The sequence below is a fragment of the Lissotriton helveticus genome, chromosome 8 (genome assembly GCF_964261635.1).
Source record: "Lissotriton helveticus chromosome 8, aLisHel1.1, whole genome shotgun sequence".
NCBI classification, from domain to species: Eukaryota; Metazoa; Chordata; class Amphibia; order Caudata; family Salamandridae; genus Lissotriton; species Lissotriton helveticus.
This window is the reverse complement of record NC_136069.1, coordinates 1,554,829,974-1,554,842,696: the sequence shown is the minus strand read 5'-3', so window position 1 is coordinate 1,554,842,696 and position 12,723 is coordinate 1,554,829,974.

Sequence of the window (12,723 nt, the reverse complement as noted above, 5' to 3'; positions counted from 1 at the left end):
GCTCCCATCTTTGAATACTTTTAAGGGCTCCCGTGAGCCCCCATAGCTGACGAGCTATTGGAGATGCACCTTCGCGCCTGAGAGGCAACGAAGCCTGTGACTGTTGTTTGGCAGCCTTCTCAGCCACCCCAGAACTGCTCTCTACTGATGAGGAATATTATCCCGAAACACGAGCCATGTCTAGAGATACAGGAAATACCAAGTACTTACTTGCACCAACCTTGGTGAAAAACTTACAAACTTTTTCCTAACTCTTCAAGTCATACGAACTGCATGTACCAGAATGCAAAAGGGCGATCCGGCGGGGAGGTTAGGAGTGTGCTCCCATCTTTGAATACTTTTAAGGGCTTCTGTGAGCCCGCGTAGCTGACGAGCTATTGGAGATGCACCTTTACGTCTGAGAGGCAACGAAGCCTGTGACTGTTGTTTGGCAGCCTTCTCAGCCACCCCAGAACTGATCTCTACTGATGAGGGATATTATCCCGAAACACGAGCCGTGTCTAGAGATACTGGAAATACCAAGTACTTACTTGCACCAACCTTGGTGAAACACTTACAAACTTTTTCCTAACTCTTCAAGTCATACGAACTGCATGTACCAGAATGCAAAGGGGCGATCCGGAGGAGAGGTTAGGAGTGTGCTCCCATCTGTGAATACTTTTAAGGGCTCCCGTAAGCCCCCGTAGCTGACTAGTTATTGAAAATGCACCTTCGCGCCCGAGAGGCAACGAAGCCTGTGACTGTTGTTTGGCAGCCTTCTCAGCCACCCCAGAACTGATCTCTACTGATGAGGGATATTATCCCGAAAGACGAGCCGTGTCTAGAAATACTGGAAATACCAAGTACTTACTTGCACCAACCTTGGTGAAACACTTACAAACTTTTTCCTAACTCTTCAAGTCATACGAACTGCATGTACCAGAATGCAAAGGGGCGATCCGGCGGAGAGGTTAGGAGTGTGCTCCCATCTTTGAATACTTTTAAGGGCTTCCGTGAGCCCCCGTAGCTGACGATGTATTGGAGATGCACCTTCGCGCCCGAGTGGGAACGAAGCCTGTGACTGTTGTTTGGCAGCCTTCTCAGCCATCCCAGAACTGATCTCTACTGATGAGGGATATTATCCCGAAACACGAGCCGTGTCTAGAGATACTGGAAATACCAAGTACTTACTTGCGCCAACCTTGGTGAAACACAAACTTTTTCCTAACTCTTCAAGTCATACGAACTGCATGTACCAGAATGCAAAGGGGCGATCCGGCAGAGAGGTTAGGAGTGTGCTCCCATCTTTGAATACTTTTAAGGGCTCCCGTGAGCCCCCGTAGCTGACGAGCTATTGGAGATGCACCTTCGCGCCCGAGAGGCAACGAAGCCTGTGACTCCCACCCCAGAACTGATCTCTACTGATGAGGGATATTATCCCGAAACACGAGCCGTGTCTAGAGATACTCGAAATACCAAGTACTTACTTGCACCAACCTTGGTGAAACACTTACAAACTTTTTCCTAACTCTTCAAGTCATACGAACTGCATGTACCAGAATGCAAAGGGGCGATCCGGCGGAGAGGTTAGGAGTGTGCTCCCATCTTTGAATACTTTTAAGGGCTCCCGTGAGCCCCCATAGCTGACGAGCTATTGGAGATGCACCTTCGCGCCTGAGAGGCAACGAAGCCTGTGACTGTTGTTTGGCAGCCTTCTCAGCCACCCCAGAACTGCTCTCTACTGATGAGGGATATTATCCCGAAACACGAGCCATGTCTAGAGATACAGGAAATACCAAGTACTTACTTGCACCAACCTTGGTGAAAAACTTACAAACGTTTTCCTAACTCTTCAAGTCATACGAACTGCATGTACCAAAATGCAAAGGGGCGATCCGGCAGAGAGGTTAGGAGTGTGCTCCCATTATTGAATACTTTTAAGGCCTCCCGTGAGCCCCCGTAGCTGACGAGCTATTGGAGATGCACCTTCGCGCCCGAGAGGCCACGAAGCCTGTGACTGTTGTTTGGCAGCCTTCTCAGCCACCCCAGAACTGATCTCTACTGATGAGGGATATTATCCCGAAACACGAGCCGTGTCTAGAGATACTGGAAATACCAAGTAATTACTTGCACCAACCTTGGTGAAATGCTTACAAACTTTTTCCTAACTCCTCAAGTCATACGAACTGCATGTACCAGAATGCAAAGGGGCGATCCGGCGGAGAGGTTAGGAGTGTGCTCCCATCTTTGAATACTTTTAAGGCCTCCCGTGAGCCCCCGTGGCTGACGAGCTATTAGAGATGCACCTTCGCGTCCGAGAGGCAACGAAGCCTGTGACTGTTGTTTGGCAGCCTTCTCAGCCACCCCAGAACTGATCTCTACTGATGAGGAATATTATTCCGAAACACGAGCCGTGTATAGAGATACTGGAAATACCAAGTACTTACTTGCACCAACCTTGGTGGAACACTTACAAACTTTTTCCTAACTTTTCAAGTCATACGAACTGCATGTACCAGAATGCAGAGGGGCGATCCGGCGGAGAGGTTAGGAGTGTGCTCCCATCTTTGAATACTTTTAAGGGCTCCCGTGAGCCCCCGTAGCTAACGAGCTATTGGAGATGCACCTTGGCCCCCGAGAGGCAACGAACCTGTGACTGTTGTTTGGCAGCCTTCTCAGCCATTCCAGAACTGATCTCTACTGATGAGGGATATTATCCCGAAACACGAGCCGTGTCTAGAGATACTGGAAATACCAAGTACTTGCTTGCATCAACCTTGCTGAAACACTTACAAACTTTTTCCTATCTCTTTAAGTCATACGAACTGCATGTACCAGAATGCAAAGGGGCGATCCAGCGGAGAGGTTAGGAGTGTGCTCCCATCTTTGAATACTTTTAAGGGCTCCCGTGAGCCCCAGTAGCTGACAAGCTATTGGAGCTGCACCTTCGCGCCCGAGAGGCCACGAAGCCTGTGACTGTTGTTTGGCAGCCTTCTCAGCCACCCCAGAACTGATCTCTACTGATGAGGGATATTATCCCGAAACACGAGCCGTGTCTAGAGATACTGGAAATACCAAGTACTTACTTGCACCAACCTTGGTGAAATGCTTACAAACTTTTTCCTAACTCCTCAAGTCATACGAACTGCAGGTACCAGAATGCAAAGGGGCGATCCGGCGGAGAGGTTAGGAGTGTGCTCCCATCTTTGAATACTTTTAAGGGCTCCCGTGAGCCCCTGTAGCTGACGAGCTATTGGAGATGCACCTTCGCGCCCGAGAGACAACGAAGCCTGTGACTGTTGTTTGGCAGCCTTCTCAGCCACCCCAGAACTGATCTCTACTGATGAGGGATATTATCCCGAAACACGAGCCGTGTCTAGAGATACTGGAAATACCAAGTACTTACTTGCACCAACCTTGGTGAAACACTTACAATCTTTTTCCTAACTCTTCAAGTCATACAAACTGCATGTACCAGAATGCAAAGGGGCGATCCGGCTGACAGGTTAGGAGTGTGCTCCCATCTTTGAATACTTTTAAGGGCTTCTGTGAGCCCGCGTAGCTGAGGAGCTATTGGAGATGCACCTTCGCGCCCGAGAGGCAACGAAGCCTGTGACTGTTGTTTGGCAGCTTTCTCAGCCACCCCAGAACTGATCTCTACTGATGAGGGATATTATCCCGAAACACGAGCTGTGTCTAGAGATACTGGAAATACCAAGTACTTACTTGCACCAACCTTGGTGAAACACTTACAAACTTTTTCCTAACTGTTCAAGTCATACGAACTGCATGTACCAGAATGCAAAGGGGCGATCCGGCGGAGAGGTTAGGAGTGTGCTCCCATCTTTGAATACTTTTATGGGCTCCCGTGAGCCCCCGTAGCTGACGAGCTATTGGAGATGCACCTTGGCCCCCGAGAGGCAACGAACCTGTGACTGTTGTTTGGCAGCCTTCTCAGCCATTCCAGAACTGATCTCTACTGATGAGGGATATTATCCCGAAACACGAGCCGTGTCTAGAGATACTGGAAATACCAAGTACTTGCTTGCATCAACCTTGCTGAAACACTTACAAACTTTTTCCTAACTCTTTAAGTCATACGAACTGCATGTACCAGAATGCAAAGGGGCGATCCGGCGGAGAGGTTAGGAGTGTGCTCCCATCTTTGAATACTTTTAAGGGCTCCCGTGAGCCCCCGTAGCTGACGAGCTATTGGAGATGCACCTTCGCGCCCGAGAGGCAACGAAGCCTGTGACTGGTGTTTGGCAGCCTTCTCAGCCACCCCAGAACTGATCTCTACTGATGAGGGATATTATCCCGAAACACGAGCCGTGTCTAGAGATACTGGAAATACCAAGTACTTACTTGCACCAACCTTGGTGAAACACTTACAAACTTTTTCATAACACGTCAAGTCATACGAACTGCATGTACCAGAATGCAAAGGGGCGATCCGGCGCGGAGGTTAGGAGTGTGCTCCCATCTTTGAATACTTTTAAGGGCTTCTGTGAGCCCGCGTAGCTGACGAGCTATTGGAGATGCACCTTTGCGCCTGAGAGGCAACGAAGCCTGTGACTGTTGTTTGGCAGCCTTCTCAGCCACCCCAGAACTAATCTCTACTGATGAGGGATATTATCCCGAAACACAAACCGTGTCTAGAGATACTGGAATTACCAACTACTTACTTGCACCAACCTTGGTGAAACACTTACAAACTTTTTCCTAACTCGTCAAGTCATATGAACTGCATGTAGCAGAATGCAAAGGGCCGATCCGGCAGGGAGGTTAGGAGTGTGCTCCCATCTTTGAATACTTTTAAGGGCTTCTGTGAGCCCGCGTAGCTGACGAGCTATTGGAGATGCACCTTTACGTCAGAGAGGCAACATATCCTGTGACTGTTGTTTGGCAGCCTTCTCAGCCACCCCAGAACTGATCTCTACTGATGAGGGATATTATCCCGAAACACGAGCCGTGTCTAGCGACACTGGAAATACCAAGTACTTACTTGCACCAACCTTGGTGAAACACTTACAAACTTTTTCCTAACTCTTCAAGTCATACGAACTGCATGTACCAGAATGCAAAGGGGCGTTCCGGAGGAGAGGTTAGGAGTGTGCTCCCATCTTTGAATACTTTTAAGGGCTCCCGTAAGCCCCCGTAGCTGACGAGCTATTGGAGATGCACCTTCGCGCCCGAGAGGCAACGAAGCCTGTGACTGTTGTTTGGCAACCTTCTCAGCCACCCCAGAACTGATCTCTACTGATAAGGGCTATTATCCCGAAAGACGAGCCGTGTCTAGAAATACTGGAAATACCAAGTACTTACTTGCACCAACCTTGGTGAAACACTTACAAACTTTTTCCTAACTCGTCAAGTCATATGAACTGCATGTACCAGAATGCAAAGGGGCGATCCGGCGGAGAGGTTAGGAGTGTGCTCCCATCTTTGAATACTTTTAAGGGCTTCTGTGAGCCCGCGTAGCTGACGAGCTATTGGAGATGCACCTTTACGTCCGAGAGGCGACGAAGCCTGTGACTGTTGTTTGGCAGCCTTCTCAGCCACCCCAGAACTGATCTCTACTGATGAGGGATATTATCCCGAAACACGAGCCGTGTCTAGAGATAGTGGAAATACCAAGTACTTACTTGCACCAACCTTGGTGAAACACTTACAAACTTTTTCCTAACTCTTCAAGTCATACGAACTGCATGTACCAGAATGCAAAGGGGCGATCCGGAGGAGAGGTTAGGAGTGTGCTCCCATCTTTGAATACTTTTAAGGGCTCCCTAAGCCCCCGTAGCTGACGAGCTATTGGAGAAGCACCTTCGCGCCCGAGAGGCAACGAAGCCTGTGACTGTTGTTTGGCAACCTTCTCAGCCACCCCAGAACTGATCTCTACTGATGAGGGCTATTATCCCGAAAGAAGAGCCGTGTCTAGAAATACTGGAAATACCAAGTACTTACTTGCACCAACCTTAGTGAAACACTTACAAACTTTTTCCTAACTCTTCAAGTCATCCAAACTGCATGTACCAGAATGCAAAGGGGCGATCCGGCGGAGAGGTTAGGAGTGTGCTCCCATCTTTGAATACTTTTAAGGGCTTCCGTGAGCCCCGTAGCTGACGAGCTATTGGAGATGCACCTTCGTGCCCGAGAGGCAACGAAGCCTGTGACTGTTGTTTGGCAGCCTTCTCAGCCACCCCAGAACTGATCTCTACTGATGAGGGCTATTATCCCGAAAGACGAGCCGTGTCTAGAAATACTGGAAATACCAAGTACTTACTTGCACCAACCTTGGTGAAACACTTACAAACTTTTTCCTAACTCTTCAAGTCATCCAAACTGCATGTATCAGAATGCAAAGGGGCGATCCGGCGGAGAGGTTAGGAGTGTGCTCCCATCTTTGAATACTTTTAAGGGCTTCCTTGAGCCCCCGTAGCTGACGAGCTATTGGAGATGCACCTTCGCGCCCGAGAGGCAACGAAGCCTGTGACTGTTGTTTGGCAGCCTTCTCAGCCACCCCAGAACTGATATCTACTGATGAGGGATATTATCCCGAAACACAAACCGTGTCTAGAGATACTGGAAATACCAACTACTTACTTACATCAACCTTGGTGAAACACTTACAAACCTTTTCCTAACTCTTCAAGTCATACGAACTGTATGTACCAGAATGCAAAGGGGCGATCCGGCGGAGAGGTTAGGAGTGTGCTCCCATTATTAAATACTTTTAAGGGCTCCCGTGAGCCCCCGTAGCTGACGAGCTATTGGAGATGCACCTTCGCGCCCGAGAGGCAACGTAGCCTGTGACTGTAGTTTGGCAGCCTTCTCAGCCACCCGAGAACTGATCTCTACTGATGAGGAATATTATTCCGAAACACGAGCCGTGTATAGAGGTACTGGAAATACCAAGTAATTACTTGCACCAACCTTGGTGAAACACTTACAAACTTTTTCCTAACTCTTCAAGTCATACGAACTGCATGTTCCAGAATGCAAAGGGACGATCCGGCGGAGAGGTTAGGAGTGTGCTCCCATCTTTGAAAACTTTTAAGGGCTCCCGTGAGCCCCCATAGCTGACGAGCTATTGGAGTTGCACCTTCGCACCCGAGAGGTAACGAAGCCTGTGACTGTTGTTTGGCAGCCTTCTCAGCCACCCCAGAACTGATCTCTACTGATGAGGGATATTATCCCGAGACAAGAGCCGTGTCTAGAGATACTGGAAATACCAAGTACTTACTTGCACCAACCTTGGTGAAACACTTACAAACTTTTTCCTAACTCTTCAAGTCATACAAACTGCATGTACCAGAATGCAAAGAGGCGATCCGGCGGAGAGGATAGGAGTGTGCTCCCATCTTTTAATACTTGTAAGGGCTCCCGTGAGCCCCCGTAGCTGACGAGCTATTGGAGATGCACCTTCGCGCCCGAGAGGCAACGAAGCCTGTGACTGTTGTTTGGCAGCCTTCTCAGCCACCCCAGAACTGATCTCTACTGATGAGGGATATTATCCCGAAACACAAACAGTGTCTAGAGATACTGGAAATACCAACTACTTACTTGCACCAACCTTGGTGAAACACTTACAAACTTTTTCCTAACTCGTCAAGTCATACGAACTGCATGTACCAGAATGCAAAAGGGCGATCCGGCGGGGAGGTTAGGAGTGTGCTCCCATCTTTGAATACTTTTAAGGGCTTCTGTGAGCCCGCGTAGCTGACGAGCTATTGGAGATGCACCTTTACGTCTGAGAGGCAACGAAGCCTGTGACTGTTGTTTGGCAACCTTCTCAGCCACCCCAGAACTGATCTCTACTGATGAGGGCTATTATCCCGAAAGAAGAGCCGTGTCTAGAAATACTGGAAATACCAAGTACTTACTTGCACCAACCTTAGTGAAACACTTACAAACTTTTTCCTAACTCTTCAAGTCATCCAAACTGCATGTACCAGAATGCAAAGGGGCGATCCGGCGGAGAGGTTAGGAGTGTGCTCCCATCTTTGAATACTTTTAAGGGCTTCCGTGAGCCCCCGTAGCTGACGAGCTATTGGAGATGCACCTTCGTGCCCGAGAGGCAACGAAGCCTGTGACTGTTGTTTGGCAGCCTTCTCAGCCACCCCAGAACTGATCTCTACTGATGAGGGCTATTATCCCGAAAGACGAGCCGTGTCTAGAAATACTGGAAATACCAAGTACTTACTTGCACCAACCTTGGTGAAACACTTACAAACTTTTTCCTAACTCTTCAAGTCATCCAAACTGCATGTATCAGAATGCAAAGGGGCGATCCGGCGGAGAGGTTAGGAGTGTGCTCCCATCTTTGAATACTTTTAAGGGCTTCCTTGAGCCCCCGTAGCTGACGAGCTATTGGAGATGCACCTTCGCGCCCGAGAGGCAACGAAGCCTGTGACTGTTGTTTGGCAGCCTTCTCAGCCACCCCAGAACTGATATCTACTGATGAGGGATATTATCCCGAAACACAAACCGTGTCTAGAGATACTGGAAATACCAACTACTTACTTACATCAACCTTGGTGAAACACTTACAAACCTTTTCCTAACTCTTCAAGTCATACGAACTGTATGTACCAGAATGCAAAGGGGCGATCCGGCGGAGAGGTTAGGAGTGTGCTCCCATTATTAAATACTTTTAAGGGCTCCCGTGAGCCCCCGTAGCTGACGAGCTATTGGAGATGCACCTTCGCGCCCGAGAGGCAACGTAGCCTGTGACTGTAGTTTGGCAGCCTTCTCAGCCACCCGAGAACTGATCTCTACTGATGAGGAATATTATTCCGAAACACGAGCCGTGTATAGAGGTACTGGAAATACCAAGTAATTACTTGCACCAACCTTGGTGAAACACTTACAAACTTTTTCCTAACTCTTCAAGTCATACGAACTGCATGTTCCAGAATGCAAAGGGACGATCCGGCGGAGAGGTTAGGAGTGTGCTCACATCTTTGAAAACTTTTAAGGGCTCCCGTGAGCCCCCATAGCTGACGAGCTATTGGAGTTGCACCTTCGCACCCGAGAGGTAACGAAGCCTGTGACTGTTGTTTGGCAGCCTTCTCAGCCACCCCAGAACTGATCTCTACTGATGAGGGATATTATCCCGAGACAAGAGCCGTGTCTAGAGATACTGGAAATACCAAGTACTTACTTGCACCAACCTTGGTGAAACACTTACAAACTTTTTCCTAACTCTTCAAGTCATACAAACTGCATGTACCAGAATGCAAAGAGGCGATCCGGCGGAGAGGATAGGAGTGTGCTCCCATCTTTTAATACTTGTAAGGGCTCCCGTGAGCCCCCGTAGCTGACGAGCTATTGGAGATGCACCTTCGCGCCCGAGAGGCAACGAAGCCTGTGACTGTTGTTTGGCAGCCTTCTCAGCCACCCCAGAACTGATCTCTACTGATGAGGGATATTATCCCGAAACACAAACAGTGTCTAGAGATACTGGAAATACCAACTACTTACTTGCACCAACCTTGGTGAAACACTTACAAACTTTTTCCTAACTCGTCAAGTCATACGAACTGCATGTACCAGAATGCAAAAGGGCGATCCGGCGGGGAGGTTAGGAGTGTGCTCCCATCTTTGAATACTTTTAAGGGCTTCTGTGAGCCCGCGTAGCTGACGAGCTATTGGAGATGCACCTTTACGTCTGAGAGGCAACGAAGCCTGTGACTGTTGTTTGGCAGCCTTCTCAGCCACCCCAGAACTGATCTCTACTGATGAGGGATATTATCCCGAAACACGAGCAGTGTCTAGAGATACTGGAAATACCAAGTACTTACTTGCACCAACCTTGGTGAAACACTTACAAACTTTTTCCTAACTCTTCAAGTCATACGAACTGCATGTACCAGAATGCAAAGGGGCGATCCGGAGGAGAGGTTAGGAGTGTGCTTCCATCTTTGAATACTTTTAAGGGCTCCCGTAAGCCCCCGTAGCTGACTAGCTATTGAAAATGCATCTTCGCGCCCGAGAGGCAACGAAGCCTGTGACTGTTGTTTGGCAGCCTTCTCAGCCACCCCAGAACTGATCTCTACTGATGAGGGATATTATCCCGAAAGACGAGCCGTGTCTAGAAATACTGGAAATACCAAGTACTTACTTGCACCAACCTTGGTGAAACACTTACAAACTTTTTCCTCACTCTTCAAGTCATACGAACTGCATGTACCAGAATGCAAAGGGGCGATCCGGCGGAGAGGTTAGGAGTGTGCTCCCATCTTTGAATACTTTTAAGGGCTTCCGTGAGCCCCCGTAGCTGACGATGTATTGGAGATGCACCTTCGCGCCCGAGTGGGAACGAAGCCTGTGACTGTTGTTTGGCAGCCTTCTCAGCCATCCCAGAACTGATCTCTACTGATGAGGGATATTATCCCGAAACACGAGCCGTGTCTAGAGATACTGGAAATACCAAGTACTTACTTGCGCCAACCTTGGTGAAACACAAACTTTTTCCTAACTCTTCAAGTCATACGAACTGCATGTACCAGAATACAAAGGGGGGATCCGGCAGAGAGGTTAGGAGTGTGCTCCCATCTTTGAATACTTTTAAGGGCTCCCGTGAGCCCCCGTAGCTGACGAGCTATTGGAGATGCACCTTCGCGCCCGAGAGGCAACGAAGCCTGTGACTCCCACCCCAGAACTGATCTCTACTGATGAGGGATATTATCCCGAAACACGAGCCGTGTCTAGAGATACTCGAAATACCAAGTACTTACTTGCACCAACCTTGGTGAAACACTTACAAACTCTTTCCTAACTCTTCAAGTCATACGAACTGCATGTACCAGAATGCAAAGGGGTGATCCGGCGGAGAGGTTAGGAGTGTGCTCCCATCTTTGTATACTTTTAAGGGCTTCTGTGAGCCCCGTAGCTGACGAGCTATTGGAGATGCACCTTCGCGCCCGAGAGGCAACGAAGCCTGTGACTGTTGTTTGGCAGCCTTCTCAGCCACCCCAGAACTGATCTCTACTGATGAGGGATATTATCCCGAAACACGAGCCGTGTCTAGAGATACTGGAAATACCAAGTACTTACTTGCACCAACCTTGGTGAAACACTTACAAACTTTTTCCTAACTCTTCAAGTCATACGAACTGCATGTACCAGAATGCAAAGGGGCGATCCGGCGGAGAGGTTAGGAGTGTGCTCCCATCTTTGAATACTTTTAAGGGCTCCCGTGAGCCCCCATAGCTGACGAGCTATTGGAGATGCACCTTCGCGCCTGAGAGGCAACGAAGCCTGTGACTGTTGTTTGGCAGCCTTCTCAGCCACCCCAGAACTGCTCTCTACTGATGAGGAATATTATCCCGAAACACGAGCCATGTCTAGAGATACAGGAAATACCAAGTACTTACTTGCACCAACCTTGGTGAAAAACTTACAAACTTTTTCCTAACTCTTCAAGTCATACGAACTGCATGTACCAGAATGCAAAAGGGCGATCCGGCGGGGAGGTTAGGAGTGTGCTCCCATCTTTGAATACTTTTAAGGGCTTCTGTGAGCCCGCGTAGCTGACGAGCTATTGGAGATGCACCTTTACGTCTGAGAGGCAACGAAGCCTGTGACTGTTGTTTGGCAGCCTTCTCAGCCACCCCAGAACTGATCTCTACTGATGAGGGATATTATCCCGAAACACGAGCCGTGTCTAGAGATACTGGAAATACCAAGTACTTACTTGCACCAACCTTGGTGAAACACTTACAAACTTTTTCCTAACTCTTCAAGTCATACGAACTGCATGTACCAGAATGCAAAGGGGCGATCCGGAGGAGAGGTTAGGAGTGTGCTCCCATCTGTGAATACTTTTAAGGGCTCCCGTAAGCCCCCGTAGCTGACTAGTTATTGAAAATGCACCTTCGCGCCCGAGAGGCAACGAAGCCTGTGACTGTTGTTTGGCAGCCTTCTCAGCCACCCCAGAACTGATCTCTACTGATGAGGGATATTATCCCGAAAGACGAGCCGTGTCTAGAAATACTGGAAATACCAAGTACTTACTTGCACCAACCTTGGTGAAACACTTACAAACTTTTTCCTAACTCTTCAAGTCATACGAACTGCATGTACCAGAATGCAAAGGGGCGATCCGGCGGAGAGGTTAGGAGTGTGCTCCCATCTTTGAATACTTTTAAGGGCTTCCGTGAGCCCCCGTAGCTGACGATGTATTGGAGATGCACCTTCGCGCCCGAGTGGGAACGAAGCCTGTGACTGTTGTTTGGCAGCCTTCTCAGCCATCCCAGAACTGATCTCTACTGATGAGGGATATTATCCCGAAACACGAGCCGTGTCTAGAGATACTGGAAATACCAAGTACTTACTTGCGCCAACCTTGGTGAAACACAAACTTTTTCCTAACTCTTCAAGTCATACGAACTGCATGTACCAGAATGCAAAGGGGCGATCCGGCAGAGAGGTTAGGAGTGTGCTCCCATCTTTGAATACTTTTAAGGGCTCCCGTGAGCCCCCGTAGCTGACGAGCTATTGGAGATGCACCTTCGCGCCCGAGAGGCAACGAAGCCTGTGACTCCCACCCCAGAACTGATCTCTACTGATGAGGGATATTATCCCGAAACACGAGCCGTGTCTAGAGATACTCGAAATACCAAGTACTTACTTGCACCAACCTTGGTGAAACACTTACAAACTTTTTCCTAACTCTTCAAGTCATACGAACTGCATGTACCAGAATGCAAAGGGGCGATCCGGCGGAGAGGTTAGGAGTGT